At 36.0% G+C, this 26,159-nt stretch overlaps 1 protein-coding gene and 1 pseudogene across 2 annotated transcripts in view; one reads left to right on the forward strand and one right to left on the reverse strand.

Moving 5' to 3' along the window:
- Ctnna3 (catenin alpha 3) overlaps positions 1-26,159 on the reverse strand; it is a 1,721,400-nt gene that overhangs the window by 1,679,045 nt on the left and 16,196 nt on the right. The window contains exon 1 of one of the 2 annotated variants that reach the window (XM_047553945.1): positions 20,028-20,108. The exons of the other annotated variant lie outside the window; for it this stretch is intronic. The gene's annotated coding sequence lies outside the window, so the exon portion shown is untranslated. Of the gene's footprint in view, positions 1-20,027; positions 20,109-26,159 lie in introns of those variants that run through there. 2 annotated transcript variants of the gene reach the window in all.
- Positions 1,955-2,606, forward strand: LOC124985320 (transcription factor BTF3-like; annotated as a pseudogene).

Raw genomic sequence — 26,159 nt, forward strand, 5'->3', positions numbered from 1 at the left:
AAAGCTAAAAGAATTTACAAAAAGAAAGCCAGCATTACAGAACATTCTCAGCAAAATATTCCATGAGGAAGAGATAAAAAACAAAGAAGCAAATCAGCAAACGGAGGAATTATCCTAAAGGAACTCTCAAATAAAGGAGGAACCAAGTTGTGTCAAAAAATAAATAAATAAATAAAATTTAAAAAATGAACCAAATGACCGGGAATACAAATCATATCTATGATAACCCTGAAGGTTAATGGCCTGAATTCATCAATCAAAAGACATAGACTGGCAGATTGGATTAAAAAGAAAAATCCAACAATATGTTGCCTGCAAGAGACTCACCTCATAGAAAGAGATACCCATAGACTAAAGGTGAAAGGATGGGGAAAAACATACCATGCACATGGACACAGCAAAAAAGCTGGAGTATCCATCCTCATTTCAGATAATGTGGACTTCAAGCCAAAGTTAGTCAGAAGGGATAAAGAAGGACATTTCATACTGCTTAAGGGAAGCATAAATCAGCAAGATATAACAATCATAAACATCTATGCCCCAAACAGTGGCTCATCCATGTATGTTAAACAAATCCTTCTCAATTTTAGAAACCAAATAGACCATAACACAATAATACTAGGTGATTTTAACACGCCTCTCTCACCACTGGACAGATCTTCCAAACAAAAATTGAACAAAGAAATCATAGATCTCAATAACACAATCAATAATTTAGACTTAACAGACATTTATAGAATATACCATCCAACCAAGAGCGAATACACTTTCTTCTCAGCAGCACATGGATCCTTCTCTAAAATAGACCATATATTATGCCACAAAGCTAATGTTAGCAAATACATGAAGATAGAGACACTACCTTGTATTCTATCAGATCATAATGGATTGAAGTTAGAAATAAATGAAAGAAGAAAAAACAGAAACTACTCCAACACCTGGAGATTAAACAATATGCTATTATATGATGAATGGATAACAGAAGATATTAGGAAGCAAATTAAAAAATTCTTAGAGGTAAATGAGAACAAAGAAACATCATATCAAAATCTCTGGGACACTATGAAAGCAGTACTTAAAGGAAAATTTATTTCATGGAGCGCATTTAATAAAAGAAGTAAAACTCAACAAATCAACGACCTAATACTACAACTCAAAGCCCTAGAAAAAGAAGAACAGATCAACACCAAAAGTAGTAGAAGACAGGAAATAGTTAAACTGAGAGCTGAAATCAACGAAATTGAAACAAAAGAAACAATACAAAAAATTAACAAAATAAATAGTTGGTTCTTCGAAAAAATAAACAAAATTGATAAACCTTTAGCTACACTAACAAAGAGAAGACGAGAGAAAACCCAAATCACTAAAATTCGGAATGAACAAGGAAATATCACAACAGACATGATTGAAATACAAAACATAATTAGAAGCTATTTTGAAAATCTATACTCAAACAAAATAGAAAATTTTGAAGACATCAACAGGTTTCTAGAGACATATGAATTGCCTAAACTGAACGAGGAGGACATACGCTATTTAAATAGACCAATTTCAAGTAATGAAATAGAAGAAGTCATCAAAAGCCTTCCAACAAAGAAAAGTCCAGGACCAGATGGGTTCTCAGCCGAGTTTTACAAAACCTTTAAAGAAGAGCTCATTCCAATACTTCTCAAAGTATTCTATAAAATAGAAGAGAAGGGAACCCGCCCAAACTCATTCTATGAAGCCAATATTACCCTGATACCTAAACCAGACAGAGACACATATAGGAAAGAAAATTTCAGACCAATATCCTTAATGAACATTGACGCAAAAATTCTAAACAAAATTTTAGCAAATCGCATACAAAAACATATTAAAAAGATAGTGCGGCGCCTAATCTCAGCTGGTCTGCCAGAGACCCCCTGAGCGCCAGCCCTAGTTCCCCGCGCAGCCCCATTTCTGCTCCGACAAGATGAAAGAAACTATCATGAACCAGGAAAAACTCGCCAAACTGCAGGCACAAGTGCACATTGGTGGAAAAGGAACTGCTCACAGAAAGAAGGTGGTTCATAGAACAGTTACAGCAGATGATAAAAAACTTCAGTTCTCTTTAAAGAAGTTAGGGGTAAACAATATCTCTGGTATTGAAGAGGTGAATATGTTTACAAACCAAGGAACAGTGATTCACTTTAACAACCCTTAAAGTTCAGGCATCTCTGGCAGCAAACACTTTCACCATTACAGGCCATGCTGAGACAAAGCAACTGAGAGAAATGCTACCCAGCATCTTAAACCAGCTTGGAGCAGACAGTCTGACTAGTTTAAGGAGACTGGCTGAAGCTCTGCCCAAACAATCTGTGGATGGAAAAGCACCACTTGCTACTGGAGAGTATGATGATGATGAAGTTCCAGATCTTGTGGAGAATTTTGATGAGGCTTCTAAGAATGAGGCAAACTGAATTGATCAACTTCTTAAGAAGATAAACTTGAAGAAGTTACTGGGAGCTGCTATTTTATATTATGACTGCTTTTTAAAATTGTTTTGTTTATGGATCTGATAAAATCTAGATCTAATATTTTTAAGCCCAAGCCCCTTGGACACTGCAGCTCTTTTCAGTTTTTGCTCATACACAATTTATTCTTTGCAGCTAATTAAGCTGAAGAAGCCTGGGAATAAAGTTTGAAACAAAGGTTAATAAAGTTCTTTGCCTAGTAAAAAAAAAAAAAAAAAAAAAAGATAGTGCACCATGACCAAGTGGGTTTCATCCCAGGGATGCAAGGTTGGTTCAACATCTGGAAATCAATAAATGTAATTCACCATATCAATAGACTTAAAGTCAAGAATCACATGATTATTTCGATAGATGCAGAAAAAGCATTTGATAAAATACAGCACCCCTTCATGCTCAAAACACTAGAAAAAATAGGGACAGTGGGAACATTCCTTAACATTGTAAAGGCCATCTATGCTAAGCCCATGGCTAATATCATTCTCAATGGTGAAAAACTGAAAGCATTCCCCCTAAAAACTGGAACAAGGCAGGGATGCCCTCTTTCACCACTTCTATTCAATATCGTCCTTGAAACTCTAGCCAGAGCAATTAGACAGACCAAAGAAATTAAAGGGATACGAATAGGAAAAGAAGAACTCAAACTATCCCTATTTGCTGATGATATGATTATATACTTAAAGGAACCAGGAAATTCCACCAGAAAACTTTTAGAACTCATAATTGAATTCAGTAAAGTAGCGGGATATAAGATCAATGCACATAAATCTAATGCATTTTTATACATAAGTGATGAATCTTCAGAAAGAGAAGTTAGGAAAACTACCCCATTCACAAAAGCATCGAAAAAAGTAAAATACTTGGGAATCAATCTCACAAAAGAGGTGAAAGACCTCTACAATGAGAACTACAAAACACTAAAGAAAGAAATTAAAGAAAACCTTAGAAGATGGAAAGATCTCCCATGTTCTTGGATAGGAAGAATTAATATTGTCAAAATGGCCATACTACCAAAAGTGCTATACAGATTCAATGCAATTCCAATTAAAATCCCAATGATGTACCTTACAGAAATAGAGCAAGAAATTATGAAATTCATCTGGAAGAATAAGAAACCCAGAATAGCTAAAGCAATCCTTGGCAGAAAGAGTGAAGCAAGGGGTATCACAATACCAGATCTTCAACTCTACTACAAAGCAATAGTAACAAAAACGGCATGGTATTGGTACCAAAATAGAAAGGTGGATCAATGGTACAGAATAGAGGACACGGACACAAACCCAAACAAATGCAATTTTCTCATACTAGACAAAGGGGCCAAAAATATGCAATGGAGAAAAGATAGCCTGTTCAACAAATGGTCCTGGGAGAATTGGAAATCCATATGCAACAGAATGAAACTAAACCCATATCTCTCACCATGCACGAAACTAAACTCAAAATGGATTAAGGATCTCAGAATCAGACCAGAGACCTTGCATCTTATAGAAGAAAAAGTAGGTCCAGAGATTCAACATGTCGGCTTAGGACCAGACTTCCTCAACAGGACTCCCATAGCACAAGAAATAAAAGCAAGAATCAATAACTGGGATAGATTCAAACTAAAAGCTTTCTCTCAGCAAAGGAAACTATCAGCAATGCGAAGAAAGAGCCTACAGAGTGGGAGAAAATCTTTGCCAATCATACTTCAGATAGAGCACTAATCTCCAGAATCTATAAAAAACTCAAAAAACTCTACACCAAGAATGAAAATAATCCAATCAACAAATGGGCTAAGGAAATGAATAGACACTTCACAGAAGAAGATCTACAAGCAATCAACAAACATATGGAAAAATGTTCAACATCTCTAGTAATAAGAGAAATGCAAATCAAAACCACCCTAAGATTCCATCTCACCCCAATTAGAATGACGATTATCAAGAACACAAGCAACAACAGGTGTTGGCGAGGATGTGGGGAGAAAGGTACACTCATACCTTGCTGGTGGGGCTGCAAATTAGTGCAGCCACTCTGGAAAGCAGTGTGGAGACTCCTTAGAAAACTTGGAATGGAACCACCATTTGACCCAGCTGTCCCACTCCTTGGCCTATACCCAAAGGACTTAAAATCAGCATACAACAGAGAAACAGCCACATCAATGTTCAGTTCACAATAGCCAGATTGTGGAACCAACCTAGATGTCCTTCAATTCATGAATGGATAAAGAAACTGTGGTATATATATATACAATGAAATATTACTCAGCCATAAAGAATGATAAAATTATGGCATTTGTAGGCAAATGGATGAAATTGGAGAATATCATGCTAAGTGAGATAAGCCAATCTCAAAAAACCAAAGGACGAATGATATCACTAATAAGTGGATGATGACACATAATGGGGGGTGGGAGGGGTTAGTGTTAGGGTTAGAGTTAGGGTTGGGGGGGCAAGAATGGAGTAAGGAAGTACTGTATAGAGGGAAAAGAGGGGTGGGAGGGATGGGGGGGAAGGGAAAAAATAACAATGAATCAAACAACATTACCCTATGTAAATTTATGAATACACAAATGGTATGCCTTTATGCCATGTACAAACAGAGAAACAACATGTATCCCATTTGTTTACAATAAAAAAATAAAAATTTTTTAAAAATTAAAAAAAAAGAAACATTGCTAACTCCTCTCAGATTGGCCATTTCTGCCTTATTCTGGCTACTACTCCCTTGTGTCAGGCCCTCTTTCAACTTTAGATGTTGCAATGATACCCTAACTAGTCTCCCTTCTTCCAAATTTACACTCCTCCATTTTATCCTCCAAACTATTTTTATTTTATATTGCTAATATTAAATAAGATGTTATACTAACTCTCTGCCTAAAACCCTCAATGATTCTCCATTACTGACACAAAAAAGTTGACTTTATTGAACAACTCAGAGCAATTTGGTCTGTTCTATCTCCCCAGTTTTCTGTCTCTAACCAACCGCCCTGTACTCCATCTATGATAAAGACTTTGAAGTTCTCAGAATGGATTATGCTGGTTCATGCCCTAAAACTTTTATATACTCTATTCCCTCTGCTTCGAGTACCCTTTCATAATAGTCACTCAGCATATACCTGCTCATATTTCCAACACTGACTAGAACAATACATTTTACATCTTAATGCATATGTAATTTTTCATGACAGAGATAAGCAATGCTTCTTTATCTCTGTCCCCTACAGAGATCTTTAAGAGAATCATCATCATCATTCAAACATATATGGAAGAGCAATTGCATGTCACTTCTCCCCTTAAAAAGTAATGGAAAACAACAAAGAACATAATTAAAACTAACATTTTCTAGGAAACTTGTCATTATTCCAAACTACAAAGATATATAATGAAATCTTGACCAAATTTTTTAACAGTGGGTAATGGAATCCTATATATACTTCAATGAGAAATTTTTCTGAAAGTTAGTACCACAAATCCTGAAATTCCTACCCATATTTCCTTTGATCACAGTATTGAGATGTAGGGCATGGATAGGTACAAGAATCAAAGGAAATAGACTGTTCCTGTAAAGATCCAGTTTGAAACTACAGAATCACAAGAGAGGTAGGTTAGGATTCCTATGATGACATGCCATTTCTAACTGTCAACAACCAAGTCCATCTAGCAAAGGGGAACACTAGAGATCAAGTGGAGTGAAAGAAAGAAAGAAGGCATGTAGAATCACCAATTCACAAGACTGACAATCTGATGGCTTAAAAGGACTTTACTATGATGCATAATCAGTTTTGGAGCAACAGATAATGAAAGAAAAATTTTCCTAGAAGCAAAGAAAATATCAACTTTAATTTTAAAAAGTATTCAATGCCACAAACATGGGTTAAAAATTGCTGGCTACATCAAATCACTACCACCCAAGCCCAGATCCCTCCTACACTGTTCTTCAGTAAATGCCTGGTAGTGTACAAAGATCAGTAATAGGAACTCAACATTAAAACTTGGGGGAAGAAAGGAAAGAAAAGGAGAGGAAAAGACGAACCCAAGCAAGCTTCACATGATGAACAAGAATTAATGAAGGTAACAGAGAAAAAGTTTGATAAAATTGTTAGCTGGGGACTCAAACATATATTTATAGGACCACACACACACACACAAACACACACACACACACAAAAAGTACTTCTCTTTTGTAAAGAACTCAAACAAAAATTACAAAAGCCAAAAAAAGAATAAAAAAGAATAGGGCAGCATAAGGAGGGGAAAGCAAGATATAAGTCAAAAAATAAATGGGAGCAAAAAATAAAACATTAGTAACATGTAAAACATCGAAGAAACAGGGAGACACAGTGGACAGTAGCAGAATTACAGCAGAAAAGATGGAAAAGGAGAAACACCCATCTTTATTCATCTTTCATAACAAGGAAGCAATACATGTTATTTAAAGTTGAATGCAATTTAAAATAACTTCTCATTCATGCAAAAATATGCAAATAGTCCTTAATCATGTAAAAAGCCACCCAAATTCATTCATAATAAGAGAAATGCAAATTTAAAATATACTAAAATAGTCCCTTCTTTCAAATTGGAAAATATCAAAATTTTGGTAACAAACTCTTTTAGTAAACTCTTTTAGCTTTTACTACTCTTATAGTAAGGTTGAAGGCTGACTGTTCAGTAAACAATCAGACACCCTATATATTGCTTATAGATATCTAAACCATTATCCCTATGAAGGGCAAATTTACAATACATGGATATCTATCTGTCTAACTGTAAGTATGCATGTGTGTGTGTGTTTGTGTGTGTGTGTGTTTATGCTTTGACCCAACATTCCTACTTTTAAAATTTTACAGCAAATATAAAATGAAAAGTAATACACACCCAAGATAATTCGTAGCAGCAATTTTTGTTTAAAAAAAAGAATGAAAGAAAGAGTAAAGAAAAGAATAAAGAAAAGAGAGAAGGCGGGGGGGAAGGAGGAAGGGAGAGAAAGCAAAGGAAAAAAAAGGAAAGGAAACTGGTATGTCCACACAAACATGCTGTACAGCTAGAGAAAGGAGTGACATTCTCTCTGTATGCTTCTATGGACTGCTCACCAGGATACCTTGCTTAGTGAAACAAAGCAATATTTATAGGGTACTACCTTTGCTTAAGACAGGTAGTACGACAAATACATTTGCATTCTTGTTTTTATGTTTAAAAAGAAACCATGAAAGATAAACAGAAAATAAATTAAAATGACTGTCCTTAAAAGAAGGGAAAGAATAAGAGACATAAGAATGCTACACTTCTCTGAATGCACCTATTTTAGAATTTTTACTTTTGAACCATGTAACAGTTTTACATAATTAAAAACAACTAACTCATAAATCAATCCCCCAAATCAAAACCAAACAGAAGACAGTAAACTTTACTCATATTTCAAGTAAGCTGCACAACCACACACGAACAACAATGAATAACTTCAAGTGACTTCACAACATGGCATTTTTACTCTAATCTCTAGAAAAATAAACATTAGGACAAAAAAGAATTTTAAAGTAATCTTAACTGCATTTAGTATTCTTATGATTTATTTGTGTGTGTACACACATTTGCATGTACACATAAATACACACACGCACACATATATACATACACAAATAATTATACTCATGTTATTAGGAAACAAGATTTTTAGGACAAGAAGAAAAATAGAGACACAAATATAAAATCAGAAATTTTAAAATCTATAATTCTGGGTTTAAATTGGTTATATCAGTATGAGTTCATTTTATATTTCTCTATTTCTAAAAAATATCTATTTCCTAGCCCTGTTGACAAAATTGGGAAGGGCAGTAACGGTGACCCTAGTACAAAAACTGTATTCACCAAGTGCTATTTCCCAATAAAAGAATCTAAATAGAGTTCTAGGATAAAAGGCTGGTCTCATATCTTGGGAAGGAAAGCACAAACGGAGCCTGGAATTTCTTGTGCTAGAAAGCACTGCTCATTGCAGTTTTGTCAAAAGGTCAGGAACCAAATGGTTTTTACTAGCCAAAACTGGGAAAATTTAAACATCAAATAGCATAGAAAGTACAATAAACCAAAACATAGTAAATATATTAAAATTAATTCAAAAACACATTGGTCAACTTTCAAAGTTACTAAGGACATCATCCTATTTTCTGAAAAGTGACAAATAATGGGAAATAAGTATTTTCCTGATGTTACTGGTATGAACTATACTGTAGGGTGATAAAATAATAAAAAAGGGAAGAGTACTTCTTTATAGAATAATTACAAACAATAAAAACTAATAAGGAATAATAGGGTTGGGGATATAGCTCAGTTGGTAGAGTGCTTGCCGCACATGCACAAGGCCCTGGGTTCAATCCCTAGCACCACACACACAAACACAAAAAAAGAATTATAGAATGATAAAAATCTCTGTTTACGGGGTATAGCTCAGTTGGTAGAGTGCTTACCTCACAAGCACAAGGCCCTGGGTTCAATCCCCAGTACCACAAAAAAAAAAAAAAAAAATCTCTGTTTACACCAGGCACAGTGGAACATGACTGTGGTCCCAGCAACTCAGGGGCCTGAGGCAGGAGGATTGCAAGTTCAAAGCCAGCCTCAGCAAGTTCGCAAGGCCCTAAACAATTTATCGAGACTGTCTCAAACTAAAAATAAAAAGGCTAGCAATGTAGCTCAGTGGTATACATCCCAGATTTCAATCCCAAACACACACACACACACACACACACACACACACATACACACAAATCACTACTTATAACCCATAATTACTTCCCCCTGGTATTGGGACTGAACGCAGGGACATTCTACCTCTGAGCTACATTCCTAGTGCTTTTTATTTTTTTATTTTGAGATCTTGGGACCGGGTCTCTCTAAATTGCCCTAACTGGCCTTGAACTTGTGATCCTCCTGCCTCAAACTCTCAAATCTCTGGGATTATAGGCGCACACCACTTTGCCCCACTGCAACCCCTAATATAATAAATGATGATTATCAATACTAAAATAATTAAGTAAATAATTAATGGGAAACGCTGAGGATCACACTTACAGAGAATAAATGCACTGATGAATCTTAACATCGCTAAAAGTGAGACAACCCAGACCGTATACCTCTTGATGGGATGCAATGGGAAATATCCCACACCACCTATGAGGTATTCTTGCCAAAAGAGTTAAACCTAAAACCTTGTCTATATCTAATTACCAGTTTACTGAAAGAAATATGTTAAGTGACACAATGAGGCTGACAATCATCCAAATCCCTAATGTGTGAACTACTACAAAACAAATCATCTGATTTCTTCAACTGGTAGATGATGTGAAAGGGAGGGAAATTATTATAGATTAAAAGATATTTCAGAAGCATAACAACCATGTAAAATGTGTGAATTTGAATTCTGGTTTCAAAATCCAACTATAGGGGAGGTTCAAGATGGCGGACTAGAGGGCGGCTGTATTTCATGTTGCTCCAGGACTCAAGATTCAAAAGAGGAGATAGTGACTTGGGACCAACTCAAAGCCGCCCGGGGAGTTTCTCCCATAGGGGAGGCGTCCCCGAAGGGGCAGTAGCCCTGGAACGCAGAGAACTTTGTGAAGTACAGTGACTCGGCGGGTCGCCCCTCCCCCGCCGGAGCGGTAAAAACGGACAGCGAAGCGGAGCGAAAAATGGCGGATTGAAGTTTCCAGGACCGCGGGCAGATTCTCTAACCTAAGGAGACTCGTCTGCGAAGGGTGAGGCTCTCAAGCCCAGGAGGGAGGTCCGGGCCCCTGGGAACGTTGCCTGCAAAGGCTGCCCCTGCCCAGGCGGCAAGACACACCTCCCCTGCTGGAGCAGTGAACTCGGAAAGCGGGGATCTTTGCAAGGGAGGTTGTGCGACACACTGCTTGGTTTTGAAGCGATCTGCCAGGGCTCCAGCGGCTGCCAGAGAAAGAGTGGGGCTGCGAGTTGTTTGGATCCAGCAACCGCCTGAGCAACGGGGAGGGGGCTGCCCAGAGGAGGTGGAGGTACGCAGTGAGTGCCTTGGTCTCCAAGCGCCCACACCTGGAGGAAGAGACGAGCGACGGGTCACTGGGGCTTGGAGCATATGTACGAGGCTCCAAGTGACTGCTCAGAGGGCGGGTCGCATAGCCAGGCGATTAGGTGCATAGCAAGGTCCGGTCCAGGGACCTAGGCACCTTTTCTTGAATGAACTACACAGAGACAAGCTGAGGGGCGAAGTGAAGGTTCCAGGACTTCAGGCAGCGTCTCTGAGAAGGGACAACCTAAGGAGACTCGTCTACGAAGGGTGAGGCTCCCAGGCCCAGGAGGTAGGTCTGGGCCCCTGGGAAGGCTGCCCTGCCCAGGCAGCAAGACACATCTACCCTCATTGGAACAGTGAGCTCGGAAAGTGGGAGACCTTGCAGAGGAGGCCGAGCAGCACACCGCTTGGTTTTTTGGTTTTTTGGACCAATCTGCCAGGGCTCCGGGGGCTGCCAGAGAAAGAGTTGGGTGGCGAACTATTTGGATTCAGCAACTGCCTGAACAACGGGGAGGGGGCTGTCCTGAGGAGGTGGAGGTGCGCAGTGAGTGGCTTGGTCTCCAAGCGCCCACACAGAACACCTGCCTGGAGGAAGAGACGAGTGACGGGTCACTGGGGCTTGGAGCATATGTACGAGGCTCCAAGTGACTCTTCAGAGGAGGGGTCGCATAGCCAAGTGATTAGGTGCAAAGCACGGTCCGAGCCGGGGATCTAAGCACCTTTTCTTGAAAGAGCTACACAGAGACCAGCTGAGGGGTGGAGCGAAGGTTCCAGGACTGTGGGCAGCTTCTCTGAGGAGGGGCCACCAAAGGAGACTCATCTGCGAAGGGCAGGGCTCCCAAGCCCAGGAGGTAGGTCCAGGCCCCTGGAAACGCTGCTTGGGAAGGCTGCCCTGCACAGGCGGTAGTTGTGGACTGAGGAGAACCTCTAGGAGGGGAACGGACTAGTGAGACCTCCCCACCGGGTGGGTCTTCCCCGCAGAGTGAGGTTTTCCCACAAAGACAGTAAAACCAGAGACACAGGCCCAAACAGGCATTGCCTTAGCCCGCAGTCTAGCTCCCCTTTGGATGACCATTGGTCAACAAGTAGAGGCACCTCTGCCCTCTAGCAGGGAATATACCCCACCTGAAGACCACCACCCCTAGAGAGGCAGCTACCTAGGGGAACACCGAAGTATCAACTTCCTCTAAGACTTCAGGCTACTGAAGGATAAGAGGGGATACATTAGCAATCTTCAGGGACATTATAAGTCAATAGAGGAAATCTGCAACATCTCTGCAGTCCACTGATACCTGAACAATATGAGAAAACAAGGGAAGAAAATGCCTCAAACAAATCTGGATGTTATATCAATAAAATCCAATGACAGCATGGCAGAAGAAATGTCAGAAAGGGAGTTCAGAATGTACATAATCAACATGATAAGGGAAGCAAACGATGAAATGAAAGAGCAAATGCAGGCATTGAATGAACGCACCAATAGACAGTTAAAAGAGCAAATACAGGAAGCAAAAGACCATTTCAATAAAGAGTTAGAGATATTGAAAAAAAACCAAACAGAAATCCTTGAAATGAAGGAAACAATAAACCAAATTAAGAACTCCATAGAAAGCACAACCAATAGGATAGAACACCTGGAAGACAGAACCTCAGATATTGAAGACAAAATATTTAACCTCGAAAACAAAGTCGAACAAACAGAGAAGATGGTAAGAAATCATGAACAGAATCTCCAAGAACTATGGGATATCATGAAAAGGCCAAATTTGAGAATTATTGGGATTGAGGAAGGCTTAGAGAAACAAACCAAAGGAATGAACAACCTATTCAATGAGATAATTTCAGAAAATTTCCCAAATCTGAAGAACGAAATGGAAAATCAAGTTCAAGAGGCTTACAGGACTCCAAATACACAAAATTACAACAGACCCACACCAAGGCACATTATAATGAAAATACCTAACATACAAAATAAAGACAGAATCTTAAAGGCTGTGAGAGAAAAGAACCAAATTACATTCAGGGGGAAGCCAATACGGATATCAGCAGATTTTTCAATCCAGACCCTAAAAGCTAGAAGGGCCTGGAATAACATTTTTCAAGCCCTAAAAGAAAATGGATGCCAACCAAGAATCTTATACCCAGCAAAACTTACCTTCAGATTTGACAACGAAATAAAATCCTTCCATGATAAACAAAAGCTAAAAGAATATACAAAAAGAAAGCCAGCATTACAGAACATTCTCAGCAAAATATTCCATGAAGAAGAAATGAAAAACAAAGAAGCAAATCAGCAAAGGGAGGAGATATCCTAAAGGAACTCTCAAATAAAGAGGAACCAAGTCGTGTCAAAAATAAGCAAATAAATGAATAAAATGAGTCAAATGACCGGGAATACAAATCATATCTCAATAATTACCCTGAATATTAACGGCCTGAATTCATCAATCAAAAGACATAGACTGGCAGATTGGATAAAAAAGAAAGATCCAACAATATGTTGCCTGCAAGAGACTCATCTCTTAGAAAGAGATACCCAAAGACTAAAGGTGAAAGGATGGGAAAAAACTTACCATGCACATGGACCCAGCAAAAAAGCTGGGGTATCCATCCTCATTTCAGATAAAGTGGACTTCAAGCCAAAGTTAATCAGAAGGGATAAAGAAGGACATTTCATAATGCTTAAGGGAACCATAAATCAGCAAGACATAACAATCATAAATATCTATGCCCCAAACAGTGGCTCACCCATGTATGTCAAACAAATCCTTCTCAATCTCAGAAACCAAATAGACCACAATACAATAATACTAGGTGATTTTAACACGCCTCTCTCTCCACTGGACAGATCTTCCAAACAAAAATTGAATAAAGAAACCTTAGATCTCAATAACACAATCAATAATTTAGACTTAACAGACATTTATAGAATATACCATCCAACGAAGAGTGAATACACTTTCTTCTCAGCAGCACATGGATCCTTCTCTAAAATAGACCATATATTATGCCACAAAGCTAATGTTAGCAAATACAAGAAGATAGAGACACTTCCTTGTATTTTATCAGACCATAATGGATTGAAACTAGAAATAAATGAAAGAGCAAAAAACAGAAATTACTCCAACACCTGGAGATTAAACAATATGCTATTATATGAGGAATGGATAACAGAAGATATTAGGAAGGAAATTAAAAAATTCTTAGAGGTAAACGAGAACAAAGAAACATCGTATCAAAATCTCTGGGACACTATGAAAGCCGTACTTAGAGGAAGATTTATTTCATGGAGCGCATTTAATAAAAGAAGTAAAACTCAAAAAATAAATGAACTAACACTACAGCTCAAAGCCCTAGAAAAAGAAGAACAGACCAACACCAGAAGTAGTAGAAGACAGGAAATAGTTAAACTCAGAGCTGAAATCAACGAAATTGAAACGAAAGAAACAATACAAAAAATTGACAAAATAAATAGTTGGTTCTTCGAAAAAATAAACAAAATTGATAAACCTTTAGCCACACTAACAAAGAGAAGACGAGAGAAAACCCAAATCACCAAAATTCGGAATGAACAAGGAAGTATCACAACAGACACGACTGAAATACAAAACATAATTAGAAGCTATTTTGAAAATCTATATTCCAACAAAATAGAAAATTTCGAAGATATCAACAAGTTTCTAGAGACCTATGAATTGCCTAAACTAAACGAGGAGGACATGCACAATTTAAATAGACCAATTTCAAGTAATGAAATAGAAGAAGTCATCAAAAGCCTACCAACAAAGAAAAGTCCAGGACCTGATGGTTTCTCAGCCGAGTTCTACAAAACCTTTAAAGAAGAGCTCATTCCAATACTTTTCAAAGTATTCCATGAAATAGAAGAGGAGGGAACCCTCCCAAACTCATTCTACGAAGCCAATATCACCCTGATACCTAAACCAGACAGAGACACATCGAGGAAAGAAAATTTCAGACCAATTTCCTTAATGAACATCGACGCAAAAATTCTCAACAAAATTTTAGCAAATCGCATACAAAAATGTATTAAAAAGATAGTGCATCATGATCAAGTGGGTTTCATCCCAGGGATGCAAGGTTGGTTCAACATCAGGAAATCAATAAATGTAATTCACCATATCAACAGACTTAAAGTCAAGAACCACATGATTATTTCAATAGATGCAGAAAAAGCTTTTGATAAAATACAGCACCCCTTCATGCTCAAAACACTAGAAAAAATAGGGATAGTGGGAACGTTCCTTAACATTGTAAAGGCCATCTATGCTAAGCCCATGGCTAATATTATTCTTAATGGTGAAAAACTGAAAGCATTCCCCCTAAAATCTGGAACAAGGCAGGGATGCCCTCTCTCACCACTCCTATTCAATATCGTCCTTGAAACTCTAGCCAGAGCAATTAGACAGACCAAAGAAATTAAAGGGATACGAATTGGAAAAGAAGAACTCAAACTATCCCTATTTGCTGATGATATGATTATATACTTAGAGGAACCAGGAAATTCCACCAGAAAACTCTTAGAACTCATAAGTGAATTCAGTAAAGTAGCAGGATACAAGATCAATGCTCATAAATCCAATGCATTTTTATACATAAGTGATGAATCTTCAGAAAGAGAAGTTAGGAAAACTACTCCATTCACAATAGCCTCAAAAAAAATAAAATACTTGGGAATCAATCTCACAAAAGAGGTGAAAGACCTCTACAATGAGAACTACAGAACACTAAAGAAAGAAATTAAAGAACACCTTAGAAGATGGAAAGATCTCCCATGTTCCTGGATAGGCAGAATTAATATTGTCAAAATGGCCATACTACCAAAAGTGCTATACAGATTCAATGCAATTCCAATTAAAATCCCAATGATGTACCTTGCAGAAATAGAGCAAGCAATTATGAAATTCATCTGGAAGAATAAGAAACCCAGAATTGCTAAAGCAATCCTTCGCAGGAAAAATGAAGCAGGGGGTATTGCAATACCTGAACTTCAACTTTACTACAAAGTAATAGTAACAAAAACGGCATGGTATTGGTACCAAAATAGACAGGTAGATCAATGGTACAGAATAGAAGACACGGACACAAACCCAAACAAATATAATTTCCTCATACTAGACAAAGGGGCCAAAAATATGCAATGGAGAAAAGATAGCCTCTTCAACAAATGGTGCTGGGAGAATTGGAAATCCATATGCAACAAAATGAAAATAAACCCATATCTCTCACCATGCACAAAACTAAACTCAAAATGGATTAAGGACCTCGGAATCAGACCAGAGACCCTGCATCTTATAGAAGAAAATGTAGGTCCAGATCTTCAACATGTCGGCTTAGGACCAGACTTTCTCAACAGGACTCCCATAGCACAAGTAATAAAAGTAAGAATCAACAACTGGGATAGATTCAAACTAAAAAGCTTTCTCTCAGCAAAGGAAACTATCAGCAATGTGAAGAAAGAGCCTACAGAGTGGGAGAAAATCTTTGCCAATCATACTTCAGATAGAGCACTAATCTCCAGAATCTATAAAGAACTCAAAAAACTCAACACCAAGACTACAAATAATCCAATCGACAAATGGTCTAAGGAAATGAACAGACACTTCACAGAAGAAGACCTACAAACAATCAACAAACATATGGAAAAATGTTCAACATCTCTAGTAATAAAAGAAATGCAAATCAAAACCACCCTAAGATTCCATCTCACCCCAATCAGAATGGCGATTATCAAGAACACAAGCAACAACAGGTGTTGGCGAGGATGTGGGGAAAAAGGTACACTCATACATTGCTGGTGGGGTTGCAAATTAGTGCAACCACTCTGGAAGGCAGTATGGAGATTCCTTAAAAAACTTGGAATGGAACTACCATTTGACCCAGCTATCCCACTCCTTGGCCTATACCCAAAGGACTTAAAATCAGCATACTACAGAGATACAGCCACATCAATGTTCATTGCTGCTCAATTCACCATAGCCAGATTGTGGAACCAACCTAGATGCCCTTCAGTTGATGAATGGATAAAGAAACTGTGGCATATATATACAATGGAATATTACTCAGCCATAAAGAATGATAAAATTATGGCATTTGCAAGCAAATGGACGAAATTGGAGAATATCATGCTAAGTGAGATAAGCCAATCTCAAAAAACCAAAGGAAGAATGATCTCGCTGATAAGTGGATGATGATACATAATGGGGTGTGGGAAGGGTTAGTTTTAGGGTTAGAGTGAGGGTTAGGGAGGGGGGCAAGGATGGGGGAAGGAAGGACTGTATAGAGGGAAAAGAGGGATGGGAGGGGTGGGGGAAGGGGAAAAAAATAACAGAATGAATCAACCAACATCACCCTATGTAAACGTATGATTACACAAATGGTATGCCTTTACTCTATGTACAAACAGTGAAAGAACATGTATCCCATTTGTTCACAATAAAAAAAAAAAAAAAAAAAAAAAAAAAAAAAATCCAACTATAAAAAACATTTTTTAAATCCTTAAAATTGGACTTAAGATACTTAAAATACTGATAATATCGAGGAGTTAGAAATCATTTGGTATAATAATGGCATTATGATTATATTTTTAAGTTCTTATCTATTAACACAATATTAACATGGACAACCGATATTCAACAAAGGTACCACAGTGCCTTAATGGAAAGAAGATAGTCTTTTCAACAAAGAGTGCTAGAACAATGGCCACTCATGAAAAACAGGAACATTGACCTTTTTCTCACCCAAATATAAATATTTTCTTGAAATGAGTCATAGAGCTAAAAGTAAGATCTGAAGGTATGGAACTTCTAGAAGAAAACAGAAAAAAAATCTTTGCGACCTTGGGTTAGACAAGGTTTCCTCAGATACAATACCAAAAGCATGATCCAAGAAAAAATTGATAAACCAAACTGCATCAAAATATAGAACTTTTGCTCTTTGAAAGAGAGTGTTAAGAAGATAGAATGACAAACCACAGTTGGAACAAAGTATTTTAAAACCCATGCATAACTGATATATAGAAAATATAAAGAACACTTAGAACTCAGCAACTAAAAGAAAAACAACTAAACTTTTTAAATGAGCAAAATAATTGAAAAGACACTTTACCAAAGAAGATATATAGATAGCAAATGAGCACCTGAAAAATGCTCAACATCATTAGTCACTACAGAAATGCAAATTAAAGCCACAAATACACTATTCCACATCTTGTAGAATGACTGAAATTAATAAGACTGCCAATATAAGAGCTAGCAAAGAAGAAAAACACCTTAGAAATCCCACACATTGCTAGTGAAAATGCAAGCTGTTACAGTCACTTTAGACAAGATGTGGTCTGTTTCTTATAGATTTAAACATATACCCACCCTATGACCTAGTAATTCCACTCCTTAGGTATTTACCCAAAATTGAGTCTGTGGGCAAATACTCATGGTGGCCTGATTCTTATTAGTCAAAAGCTAAAAATAACTCAAATTTCCATCAACAGGTGAATAGATAAGCAACCTGTGATACAATCGTATCATGTTATATAAGAAAAAAAGAATGAATTTTTGATATTTGCAGTGTGAATGAATATTAAAAGCATTATGCTAAGTGAAAGTTACACAAAAGTAAGTATATACTATGTGATTTCATTTCCTTGACATTCTTAAAAGGGCAATATAGAAACAGAAACAGATCAATAGTTTTCCAGGAGCCAAAGGTTGATGGAATCGAACATTTTTAGGATGATAAGATTATTAATTGTGGTGGAGGCAGTGGTTATATGAATATATACAATTATCAGAATTCACCAGACTATAAACTTTAAAGGGGTGAATTTAACATATAAATTATTTCTCAATAAATTTACTTTGTAACAAAGTTTTTTTTTTTCTGGGATAGGGATATAGATTAGTGGTAGAGCACTTACACAAGTGCTGGGTTCAATACCCAGCACAATAAAAACAAAAAAACTTCTCTATTTCTTATCCCAATGACAGAAAATACTTCTAGGTTAATTTCATTTACTATGTAATTACTACTGATATCCATTGGCTCGATAAGCTCTTTGAATATATCTCAATAGGTTCTCTGAACTAATGCTTTCATAAATTAATTACCCTTTCTAAGTATCTTGACCCCTCTAGTACATCACTCAATGGCTAAATACATTTTATTTTAAACATTGGCTTGATTGTATCTGTTCTAATTTGTAGATATTTGACTTTATTTAAATAACTCCTAGTTGTTTCCCCAAAACCAAGTCTTATTAATCTTCCCTTTGAATTGAGTAACAAATCAATTTTTTTTCTGCTCCTAGAAAATGTGGGGTCACATTTATGCCCGTATAATCAATGTAGAGTTAAGAAGGTAGCAGATCTCTACCTTTTTTTCCAGCAAAGCACAAGTGACGTTTAAAGTGTGCTTAATATTCTCAATCCAACACAATCTCCTCACTCCAGACTGCCAATCAAAATAAGTGAGGCAACTGGTTTGCATGCAATTTTCTGTAACCCTGTATTTTCCCTTCCATCAATCCACAATACGTGAGTATTGTGAAACCATAGTAGCTTTTTTTTTTTTTTTTTTAGTTTTGGTTTTATTCCTGGCTCTGTTTTATATCCTTACACTTGTTTTTCTTTCTTCTTTCACTCCATATTTAATTTATTCTATCTTGAATTTTATGTAATTATCAGCTTAAATCCTTTCTAGAACAAGGTAAGGAATAATCATTCCATGTATCTGCAAAAGCAATCTCTTGTCATTTACCCTAGATAAGCCTTAAAACTCCGTGTTGCTTCTTAACTAATCTCTATCATATTGCACATACGAGTATCAAAATTTGTGACTTCCTCCTTTTCTTGCTTTATCAGTTCTCTCTTTTAAAATATTTAAGACTGAATACAAAAATTCCATGCACAATTTAAGTTTAGAAACTCATAATAAAAATTAAATTGTTTGCACAAATAAAGAAAATGATTGCTGCACAACTTTCATGTCAAATGAATGTGAAGTTTCCTGCTTTGCATATAGTTACTCAAATAGTAATAACTCAGTTATACAGTAGAAATGTTTAAATGCTCTGATATAATACTACTATGGCTTGGGCACTGGCACATAAGAATTTGTTTTAGTGCTATTTTTAAAACCACTAAAAGCACTTCAAATAGCGGAACTAAGCCTCTGCTCAGTTGAGGCGCCCTGAGTTGTTGTGAAAGAAAAAAATGTGTTCAAGAATCACATTTTTTATCCAAATCTGAAATGCTTGCTGATCTACTCAGAAACGTAGACATTTTAAGTTGGAGCTTTCATAAAGCAGTCTAGAGTTTAGTGTTACTAAAAGGAAAATTAGTTATAAAAGTTATAGATGCACAGCATAGCTTCCATTCATCACATTTTATAGAAATAATGTCCTTTCATTTCCCCCAAAGTTATCTAACCAAGCAACAGATAGTCTATAATTATTAGAATCTGCCTTATAGCAAAGTTTGATTTTAAAAAGTTTGACACTTCACTCACCTACTGCAGGACAGAGTATTGCCCATATACAGATACTAAACCAACTGTCTAAGCAATTTCTTGTGTTTAGAAATTCAGTGCCACTATTATGGCTCACAATTTGGCTTATGATGCATCTGTAAGCAAACAGCCTGACAAGCACTCTAGTGTATTTCAGGATGACTGACAGGACACAGTGGCTCAAACAAGAAGAGGGGGATGGGTGCTCTTAAAGCAATATGCCAATGAAGGGAAATATCTAATAGCAGAATCAGATATGAAATTGTTTTTTCACATTTCCAAAGAAAAATTACCTAGGATCAACTTTGAAACACAATCTTCATGTATGTTATGTACCCAAAACACTATAAATTCTAAAATCTAAAATGGTTTTGAGAATTTATATAAGTAAAAATTTAAAAAACTACAGGAAGCATATTCTTTGATATTTCCCTGAAACTATCAAGTTTCTAAATTACTTAAGAATATTTCAATTATTTTTAACAGAAATTAAATCAGGATACCCAGAGAAAAACAGTTCTTATCTCGTTTTTTATATATACCAATGGACCTTACAGTAGTAATTTAAACAATTAATAAAAGCAATTTAAATATCTTGGATTACTCAGAATTGGTTTTAGACATAGAGGAAGGATATCCATGCATTTCTCCCCTATGGTATTCTTTCCTTATGACCTACTTCCATGGTTAAAAAATAGACCAAAATATTTTAAAATTCCAATTATGAGTATTTCCATATTAGTGGCAGTTTAAAAAATATTTCATTAATACATTGGCTTAATTCTTCACTTATGTAATTTTTTCCTATACTATTTCACGCCACTTTGTATCGCTCAATTCTTTGATAATTAATAAGCAATCACCTACTTTTTTAAATGCCATTCATTTTTAAATGTAATCCCTCACTTGGCCAGCTGGGGGTGTCATTAGATTCTGAATGCGCACAGCATTGCACTGCAACACATGTCGACTTTCCTTAGTAAATGTGTTTAGAAATACCCCCACTTTATTTTGCCTACATAAATTTGACTTATAAGGCCCACAATAGTGTTTCATGTTTCTTTTCTGTGACAAACTACCATTATTTCTTCCTCTATCGACTCCATCAGATGCATCTTCTGAAAGAAAAGCTCTATAAAACTAAGAAATAGCAGAATTGGGTTAAATCATCAGAAAGAGTTCCACAATCCTCAATTCTGGTACATAAAACCAAATAAACAAAAATCCTGCATGAGAATCCCGAGTCCCATCAAAAAAACCAAAGAAAGCAGAACTAAACTATAGTTTTTTCTCAAAATTATATATGACGTTTGTAAACTGCTTAACATATTTTCTTATTGTTTAGTATTTGCTAATTATCCATTATATATTAGATGCTACAGGCTAATTTTTAAAAATGTTTCCAGTTATCACATTATTATATTTCTCATAAGCATGCAGTGTTGTGACTAATACACTTCAGAATCTCCAAGTTCTTTATTTTATAACTAAACATTCACTTAGTTTGAAAAGTCTGAGCATCAGTTTGCCTGATTTGCTCTAAATATTTACCACTTAATTTGTTAATTACCACAAGTTTATCTTGAGTAAAGATAAATTTTTCTATGCTTATCTTAAGTTATTATTACATAACAGACATCAAGTTTCTTAAATTCGAATACAACTAAAAAATAAAAGCAGATCTAAAGACACAAAGAATGAACTCTCTTTTCCTTCTCCTAGATTTGCCACTAATGACACAACCCTTATGCTACAGTATTAAATTTTTCAAAAAGAAATAATCATTCTCTTCCTCAATTGTTATTCAAATCAAGAACTGATAACTTCTTTTCCTTTAAAAGGGAAAATGAAAATGAAAACAAGTTTGGGAGTTCTTCATTGTAGAAGCTGCCCTATAAAATCATTTCTCATATCTGAATGCAGCAGTTTCTTTCCTCATGTAATAATGATAGGTAAGTAAAAATCATATTTTACATTTGGAAACAAAGTATAACAACTCTTCAACTATTCTTGATTCTTATAAAATTTTGTATCTTTAATTTTCTAAACTAATATATTCTCTATAGTATAAAATACATTTAGAATTATTTCTGAAATTAATTTATAGGATACACATCTAAAAGAAAACTGAAAAATTCACTTTGTCAGTAATTTGCATATCCTTTTTTGCCAATTAGCCTTACATTTTGGAATATACAGAGAATTAACTTTTTTCTGTTTTCATATAACCACTTAATTCCACTTTACTTTCCAACAATGTGTTTGGTTCCTGATGCAAGCTCTCCTGAAATATGTCTCACTCTGTAGTTTTTGTTTTCCCCAGGTGTCTTAAGAACCAACATCTAATGGCCTTTTTAGTCCTAATTCTATTTCTGGCTTTAAAAAATAAGTTTAATCTATCATTTAGGAGGGAGGATAAAGTGGATGATGAAGAGATAAATATTTATTTAAAATACTCCTTTTCATTTAGCAAAATGCTTCCAAACATTCTATGTTCTATTTGAATTTTCAATAATATATATACACACATATGTATGTACATACGTATGTATATGTGTATATGTATGTGTATAAAACTGTCACAGCAGGTTTATAAGAGTTAATATTCACACAATGAGCAAATCTAGAGCAAGCCTTTACTCTAACGTACTGTGGGTAGGTTAAGTGTGAGGTACAGTGGCACATGCGAGTGAATTATGTCCCATGGGTGTTTGGAAATGCCAAATTCAGGGACTAAGGAGAAAAATCAAGCTTAAGATATAAAAATATAGTAATTATCCATCCATGTTACATTCTAATCTATGAAACTGAATGAGTTTTCCCTGGATAAATTGAAGGGGGAGATAAAGCAGCCAAGGATAGTACTTTGCAAAACAAGTACCATGAGTGGTAGGAGACATGTCATTGAAACGAATAGTAAGAAACACAAGAAAAATATAACTCTACCCTCCTTGGCATTAACAACAATGACCATTTACCTCATGTTATGAAATGAAATCTGTAAAGCAACTGTGAAGGGTAATTATAAAATTATAGACAGAGTGCTAATTATAGTGCTAAATAATTTGTTAGTTTGTGGAAAAATACTTTTTTCTTTGTAGAATTCTGCCTTTAAAAAACGAATTTCATAGAGGTACTATGAGGGATAACAAATGGATGGCCCATTTGTTTTCAAAATTGACAAAATCATTCAGTTCACACATTTTTATTAGCTCATTGAATCTGTCCCACCAAGGGAAGTCTACCCCATTCATAATAAAAATTTATAATTAGAAAACAAGGAAACATAGTTCTAAAGTGGAAGCACTTTAGTGCTACTCTCAAATTCATTATAAATTTTAATAGAAAAATGAAAGATACAGTAACACATATTAATAAATAGTGTATTATTTAGACAACTGGGTATGGGATAGTTAAAAGTTAGAATACTGAACTAAAAGCAAAAGAATGACAGTAAGTTAAAAAATAGAAACCTCTGTGTCTTGTTCCCATGTAAGACTTATGGACTTGTGCCAACCAGTTTCATTCCAGAGCAGAGAGCCACTCAGTTTCTGAGTCTATATAAAGAGAGAAGGAAATCCTTTCTCCCACACTCTGCTTCCAAAGATAATAACAGAAAAACCGGAGAGTGATGGATTTCACTACCAAGTAGCCATGTTTATATTATTCTTTTCTCCCATTGACTCTCTAAAAGTCAAGCCTACTGATTTTGCATAATAAAACAAAAGAAACACATACACAAAAGTAAAGAAATTCAATTTTGCAAAAATAACAACATCCCTAAATTGTCCAAAAAACAACCGCCATATATCACTAAATATAAACTACATATCATTCCTATCAGACCTTCAATTATACTGAAAAGAATTAAGCTCGTCACAGAGAAAGGTAAAATAATTAAATTCAATCATAACTACAATGAATCACATGTCTTTGACTTCAAATGATAATAGGCCCTCCCAATAGTTTAAATAACCCACATTTACCCCCAAGTCAACCCATGTTTTTTTCCTTCTGGGGCTCGGGTGCACACAACTAGATTGATATAATCAAATTCCTCAGTTGATTGCTCATAATCAAACACTGCTGGTCTTTTGTGAGAAGCCTGTGGTTTTGTTGTTGTCATCATAGTCACACCTCATCCTCAGTTCCCTTCCTCTTCCTATTTGTTGTAAAAGTCAGTGGGTGCCTTGCCAGTCAACCTGCCACAACTCTTTCTACATACACAATACCGATACAATAATATGTAGTTTTATGTGTGCATGGATTTTTAAATTTATCCAAACAGTATTGTACTTCTCATCTCTTTCTACCCCCACCCCAGGGCTGTTTTTGTTGTCTATCTGTGTTGAATCATATAGACGGACTAAACACTGCAAGTATGCTTACTCAGCACATAGTCCCAGACTGTCTCCCTTGCCTTTTTCTGCTATGAAAGTAGGACATTTGATTTCCCTCCCCTCTTTGCATCTCAGATGGTATGTAACAGAATTCTGGCCAATGAGATGTCAGCAGATGTCTGCTAAAGCTAAAGCTTTTGCTTTCCCTATAAAAAGGGAATCAGACATTCTTGCCATGGGCTTTGTTCTTTCCTTCTCCTGACTGTAGTATGGTATCTGAAAATGCACCAGTCTTACTGCAAAGTTGAAGAAGGACAACAGAGCTGAATTATATAAAGAACTTGGGTCCTTGATATCATCAGTTCTGAACTGCTTATCTCCAGATTTATTGCTTGAAGAAAAATGAGTTCCCAACTAATATAATGGATTGTTTGTTCCTTGTATATCTTTCTATCAGATGCATTCATAATGTATTTTTTCTGTCTATACCCCTATTGAACATTTACATAATATCCAACTCTGCTATGGGAAATAATGCTATAATAAACATTCTTATATATGTCTCTGTGCACTTATGCAAGAATCTCTCTGATATGTGCAATCTGTTATGAGCTGAATTGTGCCCTCTCAGAATTCATATGTTGAAGTTTTTCCCCATTATCTCAGAATATAACTGCATTTAGAAATAGAGCCTTTGAAGAGGTGGTTAATTTAAAATTAGGCCATCAGAGTAAGCCCTAACGCAATCTGATTGGTGTCCTTACAGGAAAAGGACATTAGGTCATACAGAAAAACATTAGAAATTAGCACAAAGAGAAACAACCATATAAGGATGGTAGCCATCTTAAGTCAAGAAAAGAAGCCTCAGAAGAAATCAAACATGCCAATACCTTGAATTTACGGAGTATATTTGTATTTGTAAATGTGTATATTTGTATTTGTCCAATAACTAGCAAAGCAAGCTAAGTATCTTTTCATTTATTTATTGGTCATTCCAGTTTTCTTTCCTGAGAATTATCTTTTCATGTATTGGTGATCCAATTAGTGAATAATTCCCATAATAATACCATGTAACAAAGTACCCTGAAACTCAGTAGCATAAGACTGTTTCCTTTCTTACTTCTAACTTCCAAAACTGTGGGGCGAACTTTCTGTTGTTCAGGTAACCCTGTGGCATTTGGTTATGACAGCTGTAGCAAAGTAATACAATTCAGAAGTCAAATTTCTGGGTCAGAATGTACATTAATTACTGTTTAAACAAACATTGCCAAACTGGTCTCCAAAATAACACCACCGGCAGAGCATGTGGGTTCACCTCTACATCACAAGATTTGCATGATATTTTAACTACTGCCAACATAGGAGATCTAAAGTGTATCTCATTGCTGTTTTAATTTGCACTTTTGATTACCAGTGTTAATTGGTAGTCTCTTTTTAGGTTGATTAGCCAACCATTCAAGTATCTTTTCTATGAATTGCTTTTTTTTGTATTCTTCTTCTATTTTTCTCCTAGGTTGGCTTTTTCCTTATTGATTTCTAAAAATTCCCTATATACCCTTAAGTGATCTTTTGTTTGTAATATTCCTTGAAAATACTCACTTCCTGTTTCATGTGTCTCTTTGTCTAGGACACCCTTCTTTGAACATTCTATTATCTGCACATGAAAGATCTATTTTCTTCATATCCTTATAGGTACTACAATATTGCTAGACATTAATTTTTACCAATCTAATAGGTATGATATTTGTATTTACCCAATAACTAGTGAAGCATGCTAAGAATCTTTTCATTT

This window comes from Sciurus carolinensis, chromosome 5 (assembly GCF_902686445.1).
Source record: "Sciurus carolinensis chromosome 5, mSciCar1.2, whole genome shotgun sequence".
Classification (NCBI taxonomy): domain Eukaryota; kingdom Metazoa; phylum Chordata; class Mammalia; order Rodentia; family Sciuridae; genus Sciurus; species Sciurus carolinensis.